The 22,513-nt window shown below is 47.2% G+C and overlaps 1 protein-coding gene across 6 annotated transcripts in view; it reads left to right on the top strand.

Annotated features, from left to right (window-relative positions):
• Positions 1 to 22,513, top strand: part of LOC128336082 (autism susceptibility gene 2 protein-like) — a 534,832-nt gene that overhangs the window by 205,656 nt on the left and 306,663 nt on the right. Inside the window, exon 1 of one of the 6 annotated variants that reach the window (XM_053275247.1) lies at positions 17,966 to 17,984. The exons of the other annotated variants lie outside the window; for them this stretch is intronic. The gene's annotated coding sequence lies outside the window, so the exon portion shown is untranslated. Of the gene's footprint in view, positions 1 to 17,965; positions 17,985 to 22,513 lie in introns of those variants that run through there. 6 annotated transcript variants of the gene reach the window in all.

Here is a 22,513-nt window from a genome sequence, read left to right as displayed (position 1 = left end):
AATTTACGTCTCTGGGTGGTCTACAGCACAGCAAACAACCGACAGCAAAAGCTAAAACATTAGTTAAAATAAATAACAGAAGAATTAAAACATTACTTAAAAATAAATGCTAGAGAGAAAGTTAAAACATTACAACATTATCTCCAGAACCTCTGCTTTGAAGGGCTGGTGGTGACCGGTGAGGAACATGGGAAGCTGCCATATGCTGAGTCAGACCATTGGTCCACCTAGCTCAGGATTGGCTACTCTGACTGGCAGCAGCTTCTCCAAGGTTGCAGGTAGGAGTCTCTCTGCAGCCCTATCTGGTGAAACCACAGAGGGAGCTTGGAACCTTCTGTTTACAAGCAGGCAGGTGCTCTTCCCAGAGCAGCCCCATCCCTTAAGGGGAATCTCTTACATATGTAGATGCCCATTCAAATGCAAACCAGGCTGGAACCTGCTTAGCAAAGGGGGCAGTTCATGCTTGCTACCACAGGATCAGCTCTCCTCCTCCCTCCTCCTCCTCCTCCTCCTCCTCCTCTACAGATTGGTTGTTGCTGGTGTCCCTTGGCGTCTGAGCTGGGATGCGGGTTGGGTCAGAGCCAGCCCAGTTATGAGGGGCGGCAAGGCGACCGCCCCAGGTGGCTGGTTGGGGGAGTCAACAGCAAGGTGGCACCTTGCACATGAGTGTGTGTGTGTGTCCCTATCAACTTGAGCCATTTTGGAAGGGCGGTATACAAATCAAATCAAATCAATCAATCAATCAATAAACTTCACAAAGCCTGGACTGATTTGAGTGAGATTTAGTACTGTTGTAGGGATACACAGGGACACTTCAATGCTGTCATTCTTGATGATGTCATCCGACATCCACCCGAATTCAAGATGGTAGATGCATGAACATTTGAGGTGCAATTGGACTAACTTAACCGATTTGAACCAAATTTGCTACCGGTGTAGGGCCATACAGGAACACCTCGATGGCATAGGTTGTGATGAGGTCATCCTGGTTCAAGACGGTGGACACTAGAATGTTTGAGGCGCAAGTGGAAACTGATTTGGACCAAACTTTGTACAGTTGTAGGGACCCATAGGGACACCTCAAACACATAGTTTGTGATGATGTCATCCACCCCAAGACAAGATGGTGGACATATATGAACATCTGAGGCACAATTGGGCTAACTTGTGAACTGTCTAACCGATTTGAACCAAATTTGCTACAGGGATAGGGACACATAGGGATGCCCCAGTGGCATAGTTTGTGATGATGTCATCAACCCCAGTTCAAGATGGTGGACACTTGAATGTTTGAGAGGCAAGTTGGAACCGACTTGGACCCAAATTTGGTACAATTGTAGGGACACATAGAGGTACCTCAACAGCATAGTTTGTGATGATGTCATCCACCAGTTCAAGATGGTGGATGTGTGAACATTTGAAGTGCAGTTGGGCCAACTTGTGAAGTCCCTAACCGATTTGAACCAAATGTGGTACAGTTTTCGTGACACATAGGAACATCTCATTGGTGTAGCTTGTCACGATGTCAATTTCTATCAAAGAATGTGGAAGAAACTTAGCCTTGGATTTGGGTAAATAGATTAATTTGATTTTAAATGCAACTTTAAAATGTGGTCTGGTCTTTTCACCTTTATTAATTTAATTAATGCGTTATTGTTCTAGCTTGTATCAATTTCGTTAATATTTCAGATAGTATGCCCTGGAGGGGCGGGGTATAAATATTTCATACAAACAAACAAAATGAAAGACATTGTTCTCCTTGCTAGGAGCAAAGACTCTTCGCTTTTATCGGTGCTATGGTGTTACCTTGCCTTTAAACTGATATCTCCGGAGAATCTAACCTTTTGCAGGAGATTTATTAGCTGAGTTAAAGCCAATAGGGAGGGAGAGAAAAGTGGGGGGAATGGGAAATGAGCAGAAGGAAGACAGAACCAGGGGAGGGGAAGGGAGAGAGAAAAGAAAGACAAATGATAAGGAGACATGATAGGGAGGGAGGGAGCGTTGGCCAGGATTTGGGGCCCACATGTGTCGAAGCGGGACCTGGGGGGTGGCCTTCTGCAGAAAGTAGTGTAAATCAGTGAAGAGGAAATTAATAGGGCAATTGTGCAAATGGAGCAGACTCATTTAAAGCATGCACAATACATCATGGATTATTTAGACAGAGAGGGGAGCAAGAGAGATGTCCACAGGGCACAACTTCTGTACTCCATTGGAGGGGGTGGAATGCTGACGCTTCAGAGTGTGGGGCAGGCTGACCAAATGAGAGGCATGAATGATCTCTTTAAAAGAGAGAGTGAGGAGGGTAAAGGGACCTTTGGAACCAATTGGAAATGTTAGACGTATGATACTTCCTACTGCAGAGTCTGACCTTTGGTCCATCGAGTTCAGCATTGCCTACACTGACTGGCAGCAGCTTTCCAGGATTTGAGATGGGGTCTTTCCCAGCCCTATCTGGAGATGCTGCCAGGGATTGAACCTGGGGCAGTCAGTGTAGGCAGTACTGAGCTAAATGGACTAACAACAACAATAACAAATAAGATAGATAGATAGATAGATAGATAGATAGATAGATAGATAGATAGATAGATAGATAGATAGATAGATTTTATTTGTCAGCTGCCCCATAACAAATCGTCTATACGACTCCATAGTAGTCCTATGGACCTCCCTGAGAAAATTAACCAACGTTGCTACTTGGAGGGGAAATTTCTCATCAAATTTCAGATTCTCCTTTGAGGAACCTTGAAATTCTCTTTCAGATTTCACTTCAGAGGAGTTTCAGTTTCAGCACTAATTTATAGATGCCCCCTGTCACTTGTGTTTCCTCCACCTTCACATGGACAGCATTATAATTCTCACAGGAGAAAACCATGGTGTGGGGGAAGTGGTTTGAGACAAGATTTTTCCACCCCTTCATAATAGTAGAATTGGGGGCCACCCAATGAACTGGATTGTTAGTAGATTGCAGAAGAGCTGGTCTTGTAGTAGCAAGCATGACTTGTCCCCTTAGCTAAGCAGGGTCCACCCTGGTTACATATGAATGGGAGACTAGAAGTGTGAGCACTGTAAGAAGATGTTCCCCTCAGGGGATGGGGCCACTCTGGGAAGAGCATCTAGGTCCCAAGTCCCCTCCCTGGCAGCATCTCCAAGACAGGGCTGAGAGAGATTCCTGCCTGCAACTTTGAAGAAGCTGCTGCCACTCTGGGTAGACAATACTGAGCTAGATGGACCAAGGGTCTGACTCAGTATATGGCAGCTTCCTATGTTCCTAAGACAAAAGAAAGGTAGCTTCTTCACGTATAGGATTCATTGGCATATAGGAACATAGGAAGCTGCTGCCTACTTAGTCAGGCTCTTGCTTCATCTAGCTCAGTATTGCCAGCACTGACTGGCAGCAGCTCCCTAAAGCTGCAGGCAGGAATCTCTCCATCACTATCTGGAGATGCTGCCAGGGAGTGAACCTGGGACCTTCTGCAGGCAAAGCAAATACTCTAACAGAAGAGGCTTTCAAGAAGTGTGGCAAAGACGATACTGCCAGCCCCGGGTCCAAAGGCTGCAGGCAAAAGAGCTAAGACTGATGGAGACTCCCCCGGTGACTCCAGCTCTCAGCCATCCTGGGCGGGTTCAAGGAGAGCGCAAAAGGGCCCTCTCCTCTCCAGCAGGGAGTCCAGAGTCGCTTTTGATCAGCTCCTTTAATAGAAAGGCGACGAGAACATTGGCATGCAAGCAACTGATCAAGTGTTAACTAAGAATTACTTAATTGCCTTAATGGTTTAATTTTATTTGTCACTAATCTGATTAGCAGAGGGGAATTAGTGGGTGTCTGTCTGTAGGAGGTTTCTCCGTTTCGAGGGCATTATAGATGCCTCCATGGATTGGCGAAGGCCGGAGACGAGCTGCCACACTCCCCTGCTCCCCTTCGATCATGCCTCCCTTGCCCCCACTGCCCGTCTTGCAGGGTTCTCTGTTTCTTCGGAGAATTTCCCTTAAATACAAAGCTCTAATAACATGCATTAATTTCTGTCCCAGATAAGGTGAGCCCGGCCGTTCCTTGCCGAGTAATTTAATAGGAGCCCGGATCTAATTTAATAGATCCTTTATGTCTCTGTCAGGGGCGGTTAACATTGATTGGTACAACGTCTTACAGAACTCGGTAAATACATTAATCTCTCGGGAGTGCAGAGCGACAGATCTACTCGCTGCAAGGACGGCCAGGCTAACGGGATAAACGGAGGAGAGGGTGGAATGTCCTAAATTTGGAATTAGGATAGCCTGGATTTTGCTGTTGTGGATATCTGTTTAGGGAGGGCTGGTGGGGGTGGGCGATGGACCAAATCGGACAATGCTTTCCTAATGATCTAAACCATTGCATGGAGGGGGATAGGGATGTGTGAACCGGCTTGAAATTGAGCTGGCTCACACTCAAGCCGACTCGGCTCAAAGGCGTGCCCTCAAACCGGACTGGGGGAGCCAGTTTGGGGAGCGAGTCGAGCCGAGCCCCTGCCACGTGAGCCTCTGCAGAGGCCCCAAACAGGCATGGCTGGCCTGTCATTTGGGAGGCTGGCGGGGGGGTTGGAGCCCCCACTGCCACTGTCACCTCCACCATCCCCCATACCTTCCGCCACAGTTTTTTAAAGGTAAATGAAAGGCTTTCCCCTCCCCATCCTGCTTTTAACCCTTTACTTGTAAAGAGGAATCCTTACTGGATTCCCTGTTACAAGTATCCCTGTTGAGTATCCCTTGAGCTGGCTCAACGGCCGGAAAGGGCCCAGACTCAATTGAGCCCAAGCCCAAGCCTCCTGGGGTGGCTTGAATCTGGTCCAGATTCGAGCCGAACTGTCCAGCTGTCCAGCTCACATGTCCCTAGAAGGGAACACAATAGCATCTGCCCACCCTGGGTGCTGATCCCAACTCCAGCAGATCGGCCCCGAGGAAAGAATGTGTGAAAGCTGTCCACACGTTGAAAATCTGGATGCATTCGGCTAAAATTTGAATGCTGCTTTCCAGATTCAGTGAAGGAGATCAACAACATGGTTGATTTGTATGGTTATTTATTTACCACATTCCTCTCTTTACTGGTTGCTAAAGGCTGCTGTTGGTGCTTGTTAAAAAGATTGCTTTTTTCTTAATTGTGATACTGTATTTTGTATATTGCATATTTATATTGTATATTGTATATATTGTATAGTTAATTGTTTGCTAGCTGCCTGGAATTTTATATGAGGAGATGAGATATAAGAAAGGAAGCGTGGTGTACTGGTTAGTGTGTTGGAATAGGGCTGGAGAGACCCAGGTTCAAATTCTCATTCAGCCATGAAATTCACTGGATGACTTGACTGGCCAGTCACTTCTCTTTCAGCCTAATCTACATAGGAACATGGGAAGCTGTCTTCTACCAAGTCAGACCATTGGTCCATCTAGCTAAATATCATCTACACAGACTGGCAGTGGCTTCTCCATCATCGCAGAAGAGAGATTCCTGCCTGCCACCTTGGAGAAGCCGCTGCCAGTCTGTGAAGGCAATACTAAGCTAGGTAGATCAATGGTCTGACTCAGTATATGGCAGCTTCCTATGTTCCTACGTTGTCCCAGCCCCATCACTGCAATGTTGTCTCTCCCCTGTTTGAAGCCACTCTGCAAATGATGCACTTACGTTGGGAAGAAAACCAGAAAACTACCCAGGCAGGGAGATCATGTTGTTTTGGATGCAAAGCAGAGGATTATCTGTCTTACTGCTGCAGGACCAGAGAAAATCAATTTTGACACGGAACTGCCACTTTACAAGCAAATAACTATACTTTCCAATAATCTTATCTGTGCCGAGCCTACTGAAAATTCCCTGAAGAACTAGTAGTTAAAACCTTCATTAAATCAAAGGCTTTAATATGGGAAGGGAAAAGTGGATGCCGTTTGACTTGGGAATGTAATGGACTCAGTGGGGAAATAAATATGTTGTTTTATGTGTACAGTTACAGAATTTGATAACACAGCCTCCATTTCAAAGGGAATTCTCTTGGTGCTCAACTTACTCCTAAACAGATGTGATTTTTGCTTATTCAAAAACATTTAGGTAGCAATTGTAGCATAATAAATTATAATTGACGTCCTCTTCTTCCTTGGCGACACTAGGACAAAACAAAGCAGAAATGCAATTATTGAAAACCATAAATCCCATTTATGGGTTGCTTTTGAAGGCCTGACATAATCTCATCTCTTTTTTTTAAAAAAAGGAGTGTTTTGCACAGTAATCTTACATATTTAAACTGACCTGTTTTTAAAGGGTGTTTTGTGGCATCAATATCTTTTGCAGACCTGGATAGGCTAGTTGGTTCATTGTTTAAATAAACACCTTGGATGTTTCACCTTTCCAGAACCTCAAGGCAGGAGAGGAGAGCTGGTCCTGTGGTAGCAAGGATGGATTGTCCCCTTTGCTAAGCAGGATCCACCTTGTTTTGTATTTGAATGGGAGACTACATGAGAGTACTGTATGATATTTCCCTCAAGGTATAGAGCCACTCTGGGAAGAGCATCTTCATGCTTGCATGCCAAGTTTCCTCCCTGGCAGCATCTCCAAGATAGGGCTGAGAGAGACTCCTACTTGCAACCTTGGAGAAGCTGCTGCCAGTCCGTGTAGACAATGCTGAGTTAGATGGACCAAGGGTCTGGCTCAGTATATGGCAGCTTTCTATGTTCCACTTTACAAAAATCAAAAGGATATTGAACAAAATTCTGTAAAGCAGAAGAAGGTTGCTTCCACAATGGCCCTCAGATTTGGGATTTCTATCTTTGTTCACCCACAGTTTAGGAGAATCATTGTTTGTTTATTGTTCGATTTATATACCACCTTTCATAAAACGTATCCAAAGGTGGATTGAAGGTAGTCATATGGCAATTCAATATTTATTTATTTATTTGTGTGTGTGTGTGTGTGTGTGTGTTTTTATTTAACATATTTTAATTCCTCCCAAAACCTATGTCTCTGGGTGCTTTACAATATAGGCCACATTCACACGTAACGTGGAACTGCGGGTCCAATGGACCTGCTATTCCGCTCCCTCATCTCATGTCCAAATTCAGACCTAATGGAGAGCTCCCTCTCTGCAGTCAGCGAGACTGCAGAGAGGATGGGGAACTGGCTGACGGGGCTTCCTTCTTGACTGAAGGACAACCCCAGCAGCCAATAGCAGCCAGAGCGAGGGAGGAGCTTCCTCCCTCAACTCCGGTTGCTGGACAGCGAGACTGCGGTGCCGTGTTTGGTTGTAACCCTGGCACTGCAGAACCAGAGGTACAGGTGGTGAAACTCACTACACATTGAATGTACAAGTTGGAGTCTGGGGAGGGAAACCGCAGGCCCATTTTTGGGCAAAACTGCATTTGTATCTCTTTGGATGTACAGTCATCCCTTACCAACTGCTAAGGTTTCGTTCCTGCAAAACCTTGTGGCTGGCAAATTTGTGACTGGCAAGACATAGGAATGAATGGGAAACAGGGGTTTAGTGCTGTGATTGTAAAAACACCTCAAAATAAAGGGAAAATGCTCAGAAATTGCTAAAAATAACCCCAAACCCTTTAATATCACCAAGAGTCACCAAGAGGAATGAGCAGATTGAAGCTCTGGAAATTTTTGAACCCCGCAGAATCACTCAAATGCACTTTAAATCACCAGGTGTCAGCAAGTGTCACCAAAAGAATGAGCAGATTGAACCTTTTAACCCACCCCCATAAACACTAAAATGCCTCCAAAATCACTAAAATGCCTTGGCAATCATGGATACCAGGGTCGTGGTTGGCAAGACAGGTAGCAATTCCCCTTTCATGGTTACTTAAAACCGTGGTTGGTAAAACCATGGTTGGCGAGGGATGTACACAAATCTAAACCAGAGGACCTTTCAACTCCGGTTTCATGTTATGTCTGAATGCGGCCATAGTCTGTTGTCTTCCTGTGATGTTTGTTTCAGATCTGAACTGTTGCATTTCCCACCCAATAACCCTCAACACAAGCTGTCCAGTATAGGCAGGCAACATCATCATCATCATCATCATCATTATTATTCATAATAATAATAATAATAATTCAATTTCTATACCACCCTTCCAAAAATGGCTCAGGGCGGTTTACACAGAGAAATAATAAATAAGTAAGATGGCTCCCTGTCCCCAAATGGCTCACAATCTAAAAGAAACATAAGATAGACACCAGCAACAGTCACTGGAGGTACTGTGCTGGGGGTGGATAGGGCCAATTACTCTCCCCCTGCTAAATAAAGGGAATCACCATGTTAAAAAGGTGCCTCTTTGCCAAGTTAGTGGGGGGCGGGTTTTTGTTAAGTCTGGTCAGGGCTCTTGTGCCTTTAAGTAAAAGTTTCCTGTTTGCAGGGGTTTGGGAAGTGAGGGTTTGGGTATGAGATTCAGACAGGATTGTGTAAGCAGTAAGATACCATATGAACACGATCTTGATAAAATCCTGTGTGCAGTCACATTCACGGCTTTCTCTGCAGCGTATTACCAATGCACACCATTTATTTCTTTTTAAGATGTGCGTGCCGCTCCTTTTATATCGTCTAATTAGATTGAGCTGTGGTTTAAATGATGCTCCAGGAGAGCTGGTCTTGTGGTAGGAAGCATGAATTGTCCCCTTTGCTAAGCAGGGTCTGCCCCAGTTTGCATCTGAATGGGAGACTACAAGTGTGAGCACTGGAAGATGTTCACCTTAGGGGATGGGGCTGCTTTGGGAAGAGCATCTGCAGAAGGTTCCACATTCCCTCCCTGGCATCTCCAAGACAGGGCTGAGAAAGACTCATCCTTGGAGAGGCCGCTGCCAGTCTGTTTAGACCAGGGATGGGGAACCTTGGCACTCCTGCAGATGTTGGCCTACAATTCCCATAATCCCTAGCTATTGGCCTCTGTGGCTGGGGATTATGGGAGTTGTAGTCCAAAAACAGCTGGAGTGCCAAGGTTCCCCATCCCTGGTTTAGACAATTCTGAGCTAGATGGACCAGTGTTCTGACTCAGTAGCTTCCTACACTCCTGTGTTCTTTTGGGGAAGAGCCCTGGAATTCTCTTTCAAATTTCCCTTTGCCATAGCATCGATCCATCAGATGTCCTTTGCAAAGCATTCCTTTGCAAAGCATTTGTATCAGTCAGAGCTGACAGTCTAGCCTTGCTCTATGGGCCACCTCCCTGGATCCACCCAGCGGCCCTCTGCTTGGCTTCTTGACCTCCATCATTGCTGCCTCTTTAGCTCCAATGATGGAAGAGACCTCCTGCTTCTATCCTACCTTCAGACCCATCCCTGGCTGCACACTCCTGAGAACCTGGGGCATGTTTCAGTTTAAGCCCTTGGCTTTGATCTTTTAGAAGGCGAACTCCACAATCAGCAAACACAATAAGAAGGGGAAAAGCAAAACCAACCTTTATGCTGCGTGCTGCATCTGTTTCTTCCTCTTCTTCCTTCATTCTGTTTGGTGGAGAGAGGCCAAAAGTTAAGGCATCAGAGCTCTGATTAGTTAGGCCATCTGGCTCCCTACCTAATATTTTAGGGGAAACCACAAAGGTCAGTCTGATTGTCCGAGATCTTATTTTTGAGGCTATTTTCCAGTAGGCTTATGAGATCGCGCAGCATTCTTTCTGTGTATGTGTGTGTGTTTTTGTGTGTGTCCTGCCCATCAACTTAGCAATGCCTGGACCAATATGAACCAAACTGGGTACAATTGGGCCATATAGCTGTAAGAACCTCCAGTTGTAGGAACCTCTCCGGCATCGTTTGTGATGATGTCATCCACTCCAATTCAAGATGGCGGATGCATAGACATTTGAGGCACCTGTGGACTAATTTGTGAACCGCCAAAACCATTTGAACCAAATTTGCCTGCAGGTGTAGAGACCCATAGGGATGGCTCGAGGGCGTAGTTTTTAATGATGTCACTCACCTTGATTCAAGATGGTGGACACTTGAATGTTTGGGGTGCATGTGGGGACTGAATTTGGTAGTTGTAGGGACGCATGGGGTACCTCAATGGCATAGTTTGTGATGATGTCATCCACCCCAATTCAAGATGGCAGATGCATGAATATTTGAGGTGCAAGTGGGCTAACTTGTGAACTGCCTAACTAATTAGGACCAAATTTAATCCAGTCATAGGGATAGTGAAAGGAAAACAGGCAGATTAGTTTGACTAGAACAGCTTGTTCCTTTTGCCTTCTTTTTAAAAGGGCAACCTGCTTGGTTTAGACTTTAATTATTTTTATTTTTATTGTTGAATTTATATACCGCCTTTCATTAAAAACAACCCCAAGGTGGATTACAAAAGTTAAAAAACATACAGTAAAAATGACAATTAAAATATTAAGCTAAAAATATAAAACAAATCTAATTTAAAAACTATAGACTTGGACCAAAACACAGGCATTGATGCATTTAAAATGCATTGTGTGTGCATATGCTCCAAATGTCTCTATTCACCAAGGGAAGTCATGTTTTCTGCCCCATCTCTGCTACATCACACTTTTTAAGAGTACCTTGTTGAATGTTGGTGGCCATGATGGATGGTCCATTAGGAGAAAAATCTGCAGTCCAGAATAATGCTTATGCTAGGATGAACCAAAAAGCACCAAAACATCAAGAGCTCAGCTAGAGGGAAATCTTGAGAAGCAACTTCTTACTTATTTGGGGCGGGGCGAGAGAGAAGAAATATACTTTGGGTGGGAGTGATGGGTGGTTAGGTTTGGCTGGGGGAGTTCAGTGAAATGAGGGGGGTATTCCTCAAATGCTTAGTGGGTGATCTGCACTTTTAAGCATCAGACAGTGAGCTTTGGTGTCCTGTAGGGGTCTTCATCATTAGCCAGCAGTTTGGAAAAGCAAAAGATGAAATCTGCAGGGCTTTATGCAGACTTGAGAGCCAGCGTGATCAGAGTATTGGACTAGGACCAGGGAGACCCGAATGGAAAAACCCATCAGCCATGAAACTCAAGGAGTGACTCTGGGCCATTCACACCTCCTCCACAGGATTGCTGTGAGGATGAACATCTGACACATGGAGTACTCTGAACTGGAGGAAGAGTGGAATATAAATGTAAAAACAAACAAACAAAACTTGGATCTGTGTCAGAAAGGGATGAGATGGTTTCCATCCAAGGAAGCAATAATAATATTAATAACTAACTGGGTCAGAAAATAAGCCCTGCCAACCACCACCACTTTCTAACTTCCTATATTGACATTTGTCAGACATTGATCCGTGTCGTACATAAAAGTGTATGATGATGATGCTGGAACCAACGTCTCACTTATCACCTTTTGGACAAATCCTAACGAGAGGTCTAAGGTGGCCAGCAGATGGCATGGAAACAATCTATAGTTGAAATGTAGACTGAATAATCCCCCAGACTCTCCAATCAATCAGTGACTGGTAATCTGCAAGGTTTAGATGTTTCATCCCATTAAGGTTAATACCAGTTTAAGCTCTGTGGCTCTCAGGAAAGGAGGAAAAACAATGAGAGAAAGGAATGTCTATATGAATGAGTCCCTGGTGCACAGGGCCCCATAAGTTCAGGGCCCTAGGCTTCTGCCCCCCCAGGCTCCCCCTCAGAGAGGCCAGCACGATGTGGTTTAGAGGATGAGAGCTGGCCTTGAGGGAGCAAGCATGAATTGCCCTCTTTGCTAAGCAGGGTCCACCCTGGTTTGCATTTGGATGGGAGACTACATGTGTGAGCACTGGAAGATATTCCCCTTAGGGGATGGGAATAGATCTGGGAAGAGCATCTACATGCAGAAAGTTCCAGGTTCCCTCCCTGGCAGCATCTCCAGGTAGGGCTGAGCGACACGCCTGCCTGCAACCTCGGAGAAGCTGCTGCCAGCCTGTGTAGACAATACTGAGCTAGATGGAGCAGTGGCTTGACTCAGTAAAAGGCAGCTTCCTGTGTTCCTGTGTTCTCCTTATGTTTTGAGTGAGGAGCCATTCTGCTTAGTCAGCTGCTAAATCTAAAGAGACTTCCCAGAGATCTCTGAAAGATCATGGCGTCTTCCTATACTTATTGCTATTCAGCCATAATGTATGAGTTCTCATTTTGTCTTTGTGTGTTTTGTTCATGTGATCTGTGGCTTGTCTATTAACTTGGGACCTCAAGTCAGTGGAAATGTCTTTGGCTGTCTCTTTGGTATAGTGTGTGTGTGTGTGTGTGTGTGTGTGTGTGTGTATATATATATATATATCCTTAAGAACTTGTCGGCATGACCTGAACACTGAAATAGAATTACAAAAGTTGTTAATTCATTTCAATAAGATCCCGGATCAAAATGTGCACATGTGAAAATAAATCGGCCATGTGATCCCTGAGTTACAGAAGCAGGTCTCTATTCCCCCTATTGCAAGCATGAATTGCCCTCTTTGCTAAGCAGGGTCCACCCTGTTTTGCATTTGGTGGGGAGACCACAAGATCATTCACACAATCGAAAACTGTGTTCTACCTGGGTTTGGGAGCTGTGTGTGCTCCCAATTTTTGGTTGCGTGGAAGCAAACTAAGAGGAAAACTTGGTTGGATGTGATTGTGTGGGAGCAAAGTAGGAGGAAAACCTGGGTAGGTTTTCCTCCTACCTGCCCAGTACCCAGAATGTTGGGGGCAATACGCTAAATCATTGTAAACCGCTTAGAGAGCTCCAGCTATAGAGGGTATATAAATATAAGTGCTATTGCTATTGCTACCTTGCTTCCACACAATCACTTACACCCAGGTTTTCCTCTTACCTTGCTTTCATATAACCAAAAATTGGGAGCACACACAGCTCCCAAATCTGGGTAGAACACAGTTTTTGATTGTGTGAATGACCTCACTCTCTGGTATCCTGAATCCGGGGTAAACCCACTTTTATTTTTTCCAAATGAAGTTTCTAGTCCTCAGGGGCACGGGTAACATTCTGAAACTGATCAGAGTGTGTTCTGTTGAGGTTGAACTGTGTCTTTTGTTCTCTTCCCTTTGAACCCCAGCATTCTGTCCTGTTCGTACCGAGCCTCTCCCATTTTACCCAGAATTCTCCTCTTCCTATCTCCACCACCCTTTGCCACCCCGCCAAATTCTCAACTTCAAACCCTCTCATATATCAGGCCTAGCCCACACCATGCAGCTGGAGCCCTTTCTTTTTCTCAAAGAAATAACGCATTTTGCAGAATCTGGCTCCCCCTTTGCCTGCTGAAGGTCTGTCCAGAGCACATCATGAATCCATTAAAGATCCATTCACCTTCCAAGCCACAGCAAATGAGGCCTTCCGCGCAGTGCTGCCAGTCCCTCCCCCGTCGGCCACCCACGTGTCATTTCACCACGTCACCTTTGAGTCATCAAAATTGTCCAGTGCTGGTTTGTTTAGACGCGTCGGCTGGGAAGTTTCCCAGTTGCTGGTGGCGAGGGCGTGGTTGCCTCTTGAGGTTTCCTAGGAAAACAAAGAGAGTCTTGTGGAGAACCATCTTCCATGACAGTTGGCTTCTCCAACCCCCTGGAGATCATGCTTTCATGCCAGCAGAATTCTTGAAACTTTTCCCCCCCTTTTGATGGCAAAATGATTTCTGTTCATCCTTGGCTATGTCTTTGGTTTCCAGCAGTGAAGGGATGACTCTGTTTCTCTTTCCTACGCTTCCCTGATGGCGGTGGCTGGGAATTAATCAATGGACATCATCTGACTTGGCCATGGCTGATGAACTATGACATTAGCTGGGAGTTGTGACCTCTTTCCCCACCTCAGCACTCATGGCGAGCTTACTTAATGCTTTCTCTCTCTCTCTCTCCCTCCACCCCAATGAGAGATGCTCTTGGCTTTTATTTATGTGCCCGCTGCCATCACGTGGCCACCGTTCCGAATCCAACGTGGACAACACCCCGCCGTTCCTCACTCCCTTCCTTTTCCCTGGAATTACTCGCAGGTGATAAATGGCTCCTGCTTTCCATTTCACCGGCCACAGCTTCTTCCTCGCCCCCATGAGGGCTCAGACCTTTCAGTCGATGCCTTTTGCAGCCCTCCGGGTGCCTCCGGGGAGCCGTAATGGACTCGCGTTAATTGCCTGTTGAAGGACAGAAGCCGTGTTCCTCGCAGGATGATTGGTGACCCCCTTGAGGACACAGCTGTCCTGCTCCCTGGGAAGACGGATCGGCCAGGCGCAGACATGCAAACACATCGGCTCCACTCATCTCCTCAGGCAGCCTGCGCGAGAATCCAAGTGTGGGGCTCCTCTGCGTTTTCTGGCCCTGCGATTCTGACTGCTGGCACTGAGGCTGTTCTCACACACAGGCAAAATTGGGCTAATGAAGGGAAGAGAATACATGTGTGAGCACTTAGGCATTGGGACCTCTCTGGGAAGAGCTCCCAAGTTCCCTCCCTGGCAGCATCTCCAGATAGGGCTGGGAAAGACTCCTACCTGCAACCCCGGAGAAGCCACTGCCAGTCTGTGCCAACAACACTGAGCTCAATGCATCAGTGGTCTGACTCAGTATATGGCAGCTCTCTATGTTCCAAAGTCTAAAATGAAACATCAGCAAGACAGCAGCTGCTGGGGTGAATAGGGGCAGTTCCCTCCTCACCCCCCCCCCAAATGTATGGATCACATCACTTTAAAGGGTCCTTTCTTGACCCAGTTTGCACTGGGAATGAAAGTGATTTTGCTTCAGATGGCCAAGTCAGGGACTAGAAAACTCCTTGCATATCAAAAGTCCTGACTGGGCAGTTATTCTAAAAGAGCGACAGAAATCGTTTCTCCGCGAGATCTTTCCTGGCCTGTAGTGGTCTAATTTATGGCTTTGATCTGCTGCGTCAGAAATTCCTAGCATGCCTTGGGTGGAACTCCCAGCATGCACCGGGGAAAGGTCATGGTTACCAAGGCAACAGCCGACACATTTCTAAGATAATGCGCATGGCGCTCTCTCTTCCTTGTGGAATGCCACCAGAGAGATCGTTCATGGCGGCTAATTGGCTATGTAGCTGCCGTTCAGGGATGTGTTAAAGGAATGTTCTCGTATTTATTAGCTGGTCTCTCTCTCTCCCCCCACCCCAAAACCAGAAATACATAACCTGAGGCTGAATTTAAATTTGAGGAGAGGAGGATGTTAGAGGGTCGGGGTTTGGGTTTGGTTTTTTTGTTTTGCCGGTGTACAAACCAATTGAGCATTTCCAGACTGACAGCGAGTGAGTCTTTGTCCTTCTTTCCACGCCGTCCCTCCGCCTCCCTCTCCTCCTCCCGATGAGATTAAATAAAATGGATGGCAGCATGGTGAAAACGGAAATCGGGCCAGAATTCACAAGCTGTTTTTGTGGCATCCCATAATTAAAGGTGGAATGGCTGGAGGCTAGCCCGACAATCAAAGAGAGGGAGGGAGGGAGATTTTAAGCAGCTAGAAAAAGCTGGCATGGAGTGGGGTTTTCAACAGCTTCCACGAGGCCCAAGGATTCAGCCACACAAGCGCCAGCCGCTTGGCCAAGCACTGAATGAGAGGAGAATAACCAACACAGGATTAGGAGCAAACCACAGCTCAACCTTTGCCATTTTTATTATAGGATTAACATCAAGATAGGTTCGGCTTCACACATGGGACTTCCACCCCTTACACAAAGATGGTTTTTTGCATAAGAAAAATGGAACCTGGGCTCAGAGTCTGTTTGGAAAGTAGGAAGTTGGCTTCTACTGAGTCAGACCCTTGGTCCCTTTAGCTCAGTATTGTCTACAAAGACTGGCAGTGGTTGTTGGCAGGAATCTCTCCCAGCCCTATTCTGGAGTTGCCACACAGGGAACTTGGGACCTTCTGCATACAAGCATGCATGCAGATGCTCTTACCAGAGCAAAGGTCCTCATTGTCTCATACATGGAACTGCCCCCCGAAACCCCCCACCACCAAAAAATGATTATTCTACAGAGCTTCAGTTCTTCCCACCCTTTGTCAAATTTGGAAAAGATTTATTTATTATGCTGCACATTTATTCGTTTCCATGTTTTCTTTTTGTTGTGTTGCGTTTTGCTTTGTTGTGCTTGCAGTTGCTAAAGAACCGTTACAAAATTTGCCAAGCGTGTTTGGAGTAAAAAATGTGGGGAGACATTTGTGCAGACATTTGTGCCCCGGCAATTGGGAGGGGGAGGGAGAAATTATATAATTTAGCAGCAAGCCTTCTGATTCCTATTAAAGTTAATGGGAACTTCAAAAGTGGATTCCCTCCTGTGTACCAAGCAAGAGATGTGTCGCTCTGGTTGCCTCGAGTATGTATTTCATTTATATTTAATAAGTGAGTGATTGTATGTTAAATACCTGCTGCCTCTTAAAAATGAGTCCCCGGAGGGTTACCAAGTGCAGAATACGGAGCTGTTAACAAATTAGAAATAAAAGAACTGAGACCATGTCACTTGATGGATAAAAATTCAAGAGACTCTTAAATCTCTTTCTGAATTCTCGTCTCCCCATCATGACGTCCTGACAACCAACAGTATTCCCTAGCTTGGCACTCTTAGAAATTCCACCCCGGATGTTTTCTAAGAACAAGCCTCAGCCACAGGAGGAGAACTTAGCTGCTACCTTTCCTTTCACTAGGGGTAAAGGAAATGGCCCACAGCTGATGCTGAGCATCTCTTCGGAAGTATAGGAACGTCATGAAAATCATAAGAACATAAGAACAGCCCAGCTGGATCAGGCCCAAGGCCTATCTAGTCCAGTATCCTGTTTCCCACAGTGGCCCACCAGATGCCACTGGAAGCCAACAGGCAGGGGTTGGGGGTATTATTATTATTATTATTATTATTATTATTATTATTATTACATTTATATCCCGCTCTTCCTTCAAGGAGCCCAGAGCGGTGTACTACATACTTGAGTTTCAACAACCCTGTGAAGTAGGTTAGGCTGAGGGAGAAGTGACTGGCCCAGAGTCACTCAGCTAGTTTCATGGCTTAATGGGGATTTGAACTTGGGTCTCGCCGGTCCTAGTCCAGCACTCTAACCACTACACCACACTGGCATGCCCTCTCTCCTGCTGTTACTCCCCTGCAACTTGTATTCAGAGGCATCCTGCCTCTGAGGCTGGAGGTAACCTATAGCCACTTTGTCTAAGCCCCTTTTATTTTATGTATTTATTCACATTTATATTCTACTCTTCCTCCAAGGAGCCCAGAGCGGTGTACATACTTAAGTTCCTCCTCACAACAACCCTGTAAAGTAGGTTAGGCTGAGAGAGAAATGACTGGCCCAGAGTCACCCAGCAAATCTCATGGCTGAGTGGGGATTTGAACTCGGGCCTCCCCGGTCCTAATCCGGCACTCTAACCACTACGCCATGCCATCCAAGCCAGTGGCCATCACGGCATCCCAGGGCAGAGAACTGAGGATCCTCGCCGTTTTTAAGAAGGAGTAGTGATGGCCAAACGCCCCTCACCACAATTTGGGAACAGCTTAGTATACATGAGCTTTCTTAACAAGCATTTGAGAAAGGTTTGTCTGTTTTCTGTGAGTTATCTGTTGAATGATCATGGCTGCTTAAAGTGTAAAGTGTGCCGTCAAGTCGATTTCGACTCCTGGCGCCCACAGAGCCCTGTGGTTTTCTGTGGTAGAATACAGGAGGAGTTTACCATTGGCTCCTCCCGTGCCGTATGAGATGATGCCTTTCAGCACCTTCCTATATCGCTGCTGCCCGATATAGGTGTTTCCCACACTCTGGGGCACACATACCAGCAGGGATTCGAACCAGCAACCTTCTGCTTGTTAGTCAAGCAGTTCCCCACTGCACCACTTGGCTGTTTACTCCATCTATATATATAATTCTCCTGGGTGTGCCTTTCAAACGTGCGTCCCGGCAGCCCAGCTGATTGGCTGGGCTGCGGGGGCGCCTGATTGGCTAAGGCGCAGAGCACCCAGGAGAACTAAACCAGCGGCGGGCCGGGCCTGCGGGCCATGGTGGCCGCAGGCACGGCCGCGTAGGCGAGGCGGCAGGCCCGGGCGAGGCGGCGGCGGACCTGGGTGGCCGAGGTGAGGCGGCAGTCCCGGGCAGCCGAGGCGAGGTGGGGGTAGCGGGCCCGGGCAGCCGAGGTGAGGCGGGGGTGGAGGGCCCAGGCAGCCGAGGCAAGGCAGCGGCGGGCCTGGGTGGCCGAGGCGGCAGTGGTGGGCCCGGGGAGCTGAGGCGAGGCGGGGGTGGAGGGCCCGGGCGGCCGAGGCAAGGCGGGGGTGGATGGCCCGGGCAGCCGAGGCAAGGCGGGGGTGGAGGGCCCGGGAAGCCGAGGCGAGGCGGGGGTGGAGGGCCCGGGCAGCCGAGGCAAGGCGGCGGCGGGCCCGGGTGGCCGAGGCGGGCCCGGGCAGCCGAGGCAAGGACGGTGGGCCCGGGCGGCTGAGGCGAGGTGGTGGCCGGCCCAGGTGGTCGAGGCTGCGGCGGGCCCGGGTGGCCGAGGCGGCAGTGGCGGGCCTGGGCAGCCGAGGCGAGTGAAGGGAAGACCGGCAGCCTGGGCAAGAGGGTGGGGGAGAGGAGGCCAGCCGCAGAGGCCAGCAAGCAGCGGCAACGGGCCTGGCAGGCCCAGCCGCAAAGGATCAAGGCTAGGCGGCAGCGGAACCGGCGGGGGGGGGGAGGTAGCCAGCCCCAAAGAGCGAACAGATGCTCTGTGCGGGGTCGGCTTGTACTTAATAAAATTCTACGCCCCTTTTTCCTGTGTTGAGCCCCAAAGCAGCTCACAAACAATTTATATCTGGAAGCTATTAGGACTGCCCCTCTCTATGTGAATTGACCTATCAGCTAAGATCTTCTGGAGAAGGATCAGGGCTTTCTCAGTAGCTGAGCCCAGGCTTTGGAATTCATAGGAACATACAAAGCTGCCTTTTACTGCGTCAGACCCTTGGCTCAGTATTGTCTACCCAGACTGGCAGCAGCTTCTCCAAGGTTGCAGGCAGGAGTCTTTCTCAGCCCTGTCTTGGAGATGCTGCCAGGGAGGGAATCTGGAACCTAGATGCTATTCCCAGTGCAGCTCCATCCCCTAAGGGGAATATCTTATAGTGCTCTCACCTCTAGTCTCCCATTCATATGCAACCAGGGTGGACCCTGCTTAGCTAAGGGGACAAGTCATGCCTGCTACCACAAGACGAGCTCTCCTTCTACATGCAGATTCTTTTCCCAGAGCAGCCCCATCCCCTAAGGGGAATATCTTACGAGTCACAGGTAGTCTCCTTTTCAAATGCAAACCAGGGTGGACCCTGCTTAGCAAAGGGGATAATTCATGTTTGCTACCACAACACCAGCTCTCCTTCAGCAATATTTAAATATTCTAAATGATAAGATTCTGGTCCAGCAGGAAGGAGCTGGAGACAATCTCTTCCATTATATGGAGCAATGATATGGAGAAAGCTGTTTCGTCCCTATGTGTCTCCATTGCCTATGGGTATCACTTACACACCCCACTAAACTATGGGGTAATGAACGATAAGCCCCAGCCTCGAGTCCAGGCTCTATTTAAGTTTTGCTAATGTCTCCTGCATGCTTTGAACCGCTGGTTTTTGATCCCATGAGATAGTTCCTGAAATGGTCTTGCTATTGAATGTACTTGGAAGGTACACTTACATTTGTATAAGGCAAGCAATCCCTTTTCTGCTTCCCTGCCTTGTTTATAATATATTCTTGGAGCCGGGAGCTTTGATGTCCATTCTCAGCAGTAGTCTTATCTGATGAGACATTCTCCTAGGATGATGAACCAGGGAAAAGAAAAGAGAAAACCTCTCCGTTCTTCTCTTTCCCAGGGAGGTATTTCATATCATAAACACCACACATCTTCCTTGAGACATTCAGATACTTCTGAAGATGGAAAATCAAGTAATAACTTCTGTATTGATTATTTCTGGTTTTCTTCCGCCTGGTCTTTGTAGGCTCAGTGTGGGTGAGAACATGTCAAACCAGGCAACCCTTACGGATAAATTCCATGAAGGCTGAGCCACTTGAGATTTATATGGTGGTATAATGTTAGGGGAGTTCTGGAAGAGGCAGACATTTCCTTGTTTCTTCTCGTCACCTTGGCCAGTCCCTGTACCTTATCTCTTTGGCACACACCAAGTGTGACAGCTTGGAGAGTGACAAAGAGACAACCCAGATTTTCCTCTTACCTTGCTTCCAGACAACTGAGAATTGGGAGCATGCACAGCTCCCAAATCTGGGTAGAATACAGTTCTTGATTATGTGAACGACCTCTACGTGTGTGAGCAACAGGGCCGCTCTGAAAAGAGGGTCTGAATGCAGAAGGTTCCATGTTCCCACCCTGGCATCTCCAGATAGGGCTGAGTGAGACTTCTGCCTGTAACGCTGGAGAAGTTGCTGCCAGTCTGGGTTGACAGTACTGAGCTAGATGGACCTATGGTCTGACTCAGTATATGGCAGCTTCCTAGGTTCCTAGGTTCACTTCATCCAATGCATTGGAAAATGTTATTCTCACTTAGCCAGTTGAATGTATGTCAGGTTGTTCTCTGATTAAAGTAATCGTAGTTGATGCATGGCTTCATCATGCATCAGCCAGAGGTTTCATGGGTTCTTGTGCGAACAGAAGAGCACCTTTGAGTTTAATGACAGGTTGCTCATGCAGCATCCAGCATGAGGTGGAAGGCAGGCATTTTCTGGGTGGCACAAGCTTTCTGCAAGTGCAGTGGCAACTTGAGGAAATCTATTTTGAGGGAACAAAGGGGCAGCAATGAACCTTATTTGGGGGGGAGTGAGTAGAGATGTGCAAAATGAAAATTTTTATTTGTTTTGAATTTGAGTCAAATTCTGAAAATTCATTTCTAATTTGAATCAAATTTGAATCTGGTCTGGAAATTTGATTTGAATCGGATTCAGATTGATTTAATCCTCTTTTGGTGCCTTTTTAAAACATTCAGGGGATTTGAATGGGTTTTTGTTTTGTTTTTTAAGGTGCCAAATGGCTCTTGAATTCGAATTGAATTTTGAAAATATGATTCAAATTTGAATTGAATTGCCCTTTTAAGGGGTGGCTCAGTTCAAATTTGAATCACTCGAATCACCCAGATTTGTGTCGAATCGATTCAAATACAGATTGATTTGCACATCCCTAGGAGTGAGGACTTTGCTATACATTTCATTCTGATAGAGGTAAGGAAACCAATGTTGTTAGTTTATTTACCGTATTAAGGAAGCTTGCTTGATATTCTCAAACTTATTGAGAAAAGGGGCCACATTCCTCTTAGAAAATACTGAGCCTGTTCTCAAGACCATATGGGAGTGAGCTAGAGGGAAGGCACACTCCTAGCTTGTGCCTCCCAGACAACCAGAGCCTCCTATTGGCTCTGCAGCTCACATGCTCACACAAACCTTGCAGTGGCATTCTCCATTGCTGATATTGGGAGCTGGAGCCTCCAGCTATCCCACAATGCATTATGCGAGCAGTGGAGAGGCAGCCCTCAGTACTGCAGCTGCTATACTCTGCCTGGACCTTCCAGCCATAGGACTCTATTATAAACATGGCCACTGGCCGCCCGGGAAGAGTTTGAACATGGGTAGCAGATCTGAGCTACATCTGTTCAGAACTTTTGGGTTGGAAGGACTCCCAGTGCCCCAGATTACCACAGATTCCTGGGTTAACACTTACCTAACCAGGAATCTCTGGTCATGAGAACAGGCTCAGTGTCTTTTTGAATTAGGTCAGGCCTTCCAGTCTGCTTTCCAACTAGTTTTTCCCCCCCTGTCCAAGACCATGTGTCAGGAAAGACTGTAGTGGGGAAAGAGGTCAGTACCAGCATGCCAAAATCTTCAGAGGAGATGACCTTGCATCCCCCACCCTAGCACACATGGTTTCACCCAGCCCCAGCACAGTTACTGTCCAGGAATGAAGCTAAAGGGTTGGCCTGGCTCCTGGGAGGCTGGAGGAGTCTCCTCACTACCTGTCTCCTGGGAGGTTGGAGGAGTCTCCTCACTACCTGGCTTCAGGGAGGCTGGAGGAGTCTCCTTGCTTCCTGGCTTCTGGGAGGCTGGAGGAAGCTCCTCCCTACCTGGCTCCTGGAAAGCTGGAGGAGTCTCCTCCCTACCTGGCTCCTGAAAGGCTAGAAGAGTCTCCACCCCATCTGGCTTCTGGGAGGTTAGAGGAGTCTCCTCCCTACCTGGCTCCTGGGAGGCTGGAGGAGCCCTCACTACCTGATTCCTGGGAGGCTGTAGGAGTCTCCTCCTTTTCTGGGCTGCACTGGCTTCTGCTGCTGGTTCTGGGGTCAAGGAGGGAGTGAATGAAGCTTTTTTAAACAACGGAGGCCTTTAAAAATAATTAATTCAAGCTATATAGGACCATACTGTGACTGTATTGTCTGACACTTTGGTGGTTGGAGTTTGGTGGTAAAGTTTGGTGGTTGGAGGAGTGAAAGAGGGAGCAGGAATATTGCGGGGGAATCACCCACTACCCCTCGCAACCCATTGGAGTCATCTGTGTGAAAGGGCAGCTTTGGATCCAACCCATTGATTTTTCATTGGGTAGGTCTATAGTGATGAGAACTGAGAATCCCTCTTCTGGTTACGTATCATTTTGGAT

This window comes from Hemicordylus capensis, chromosome 12 (assembly GCF_027244095.1).
Source record: "Hemicordylus capensis ecotype Gifberg chromosome 12, rHemCap1.1.pri, whole genome shotgun sequence".
In the NCBI taxonomy this organism is placed as follows: domain Eukaryota; kingdom Metazoa; phylum Chordata; class Lepidosauria; order Squamata; family Cordylidae; genus Hemicordylus; species Hemicordylus capensis.
Note: the sequence above shows the minus strand (reverse complement) of the source record. Positions and strands in the feature narration are given on the sequence as shown.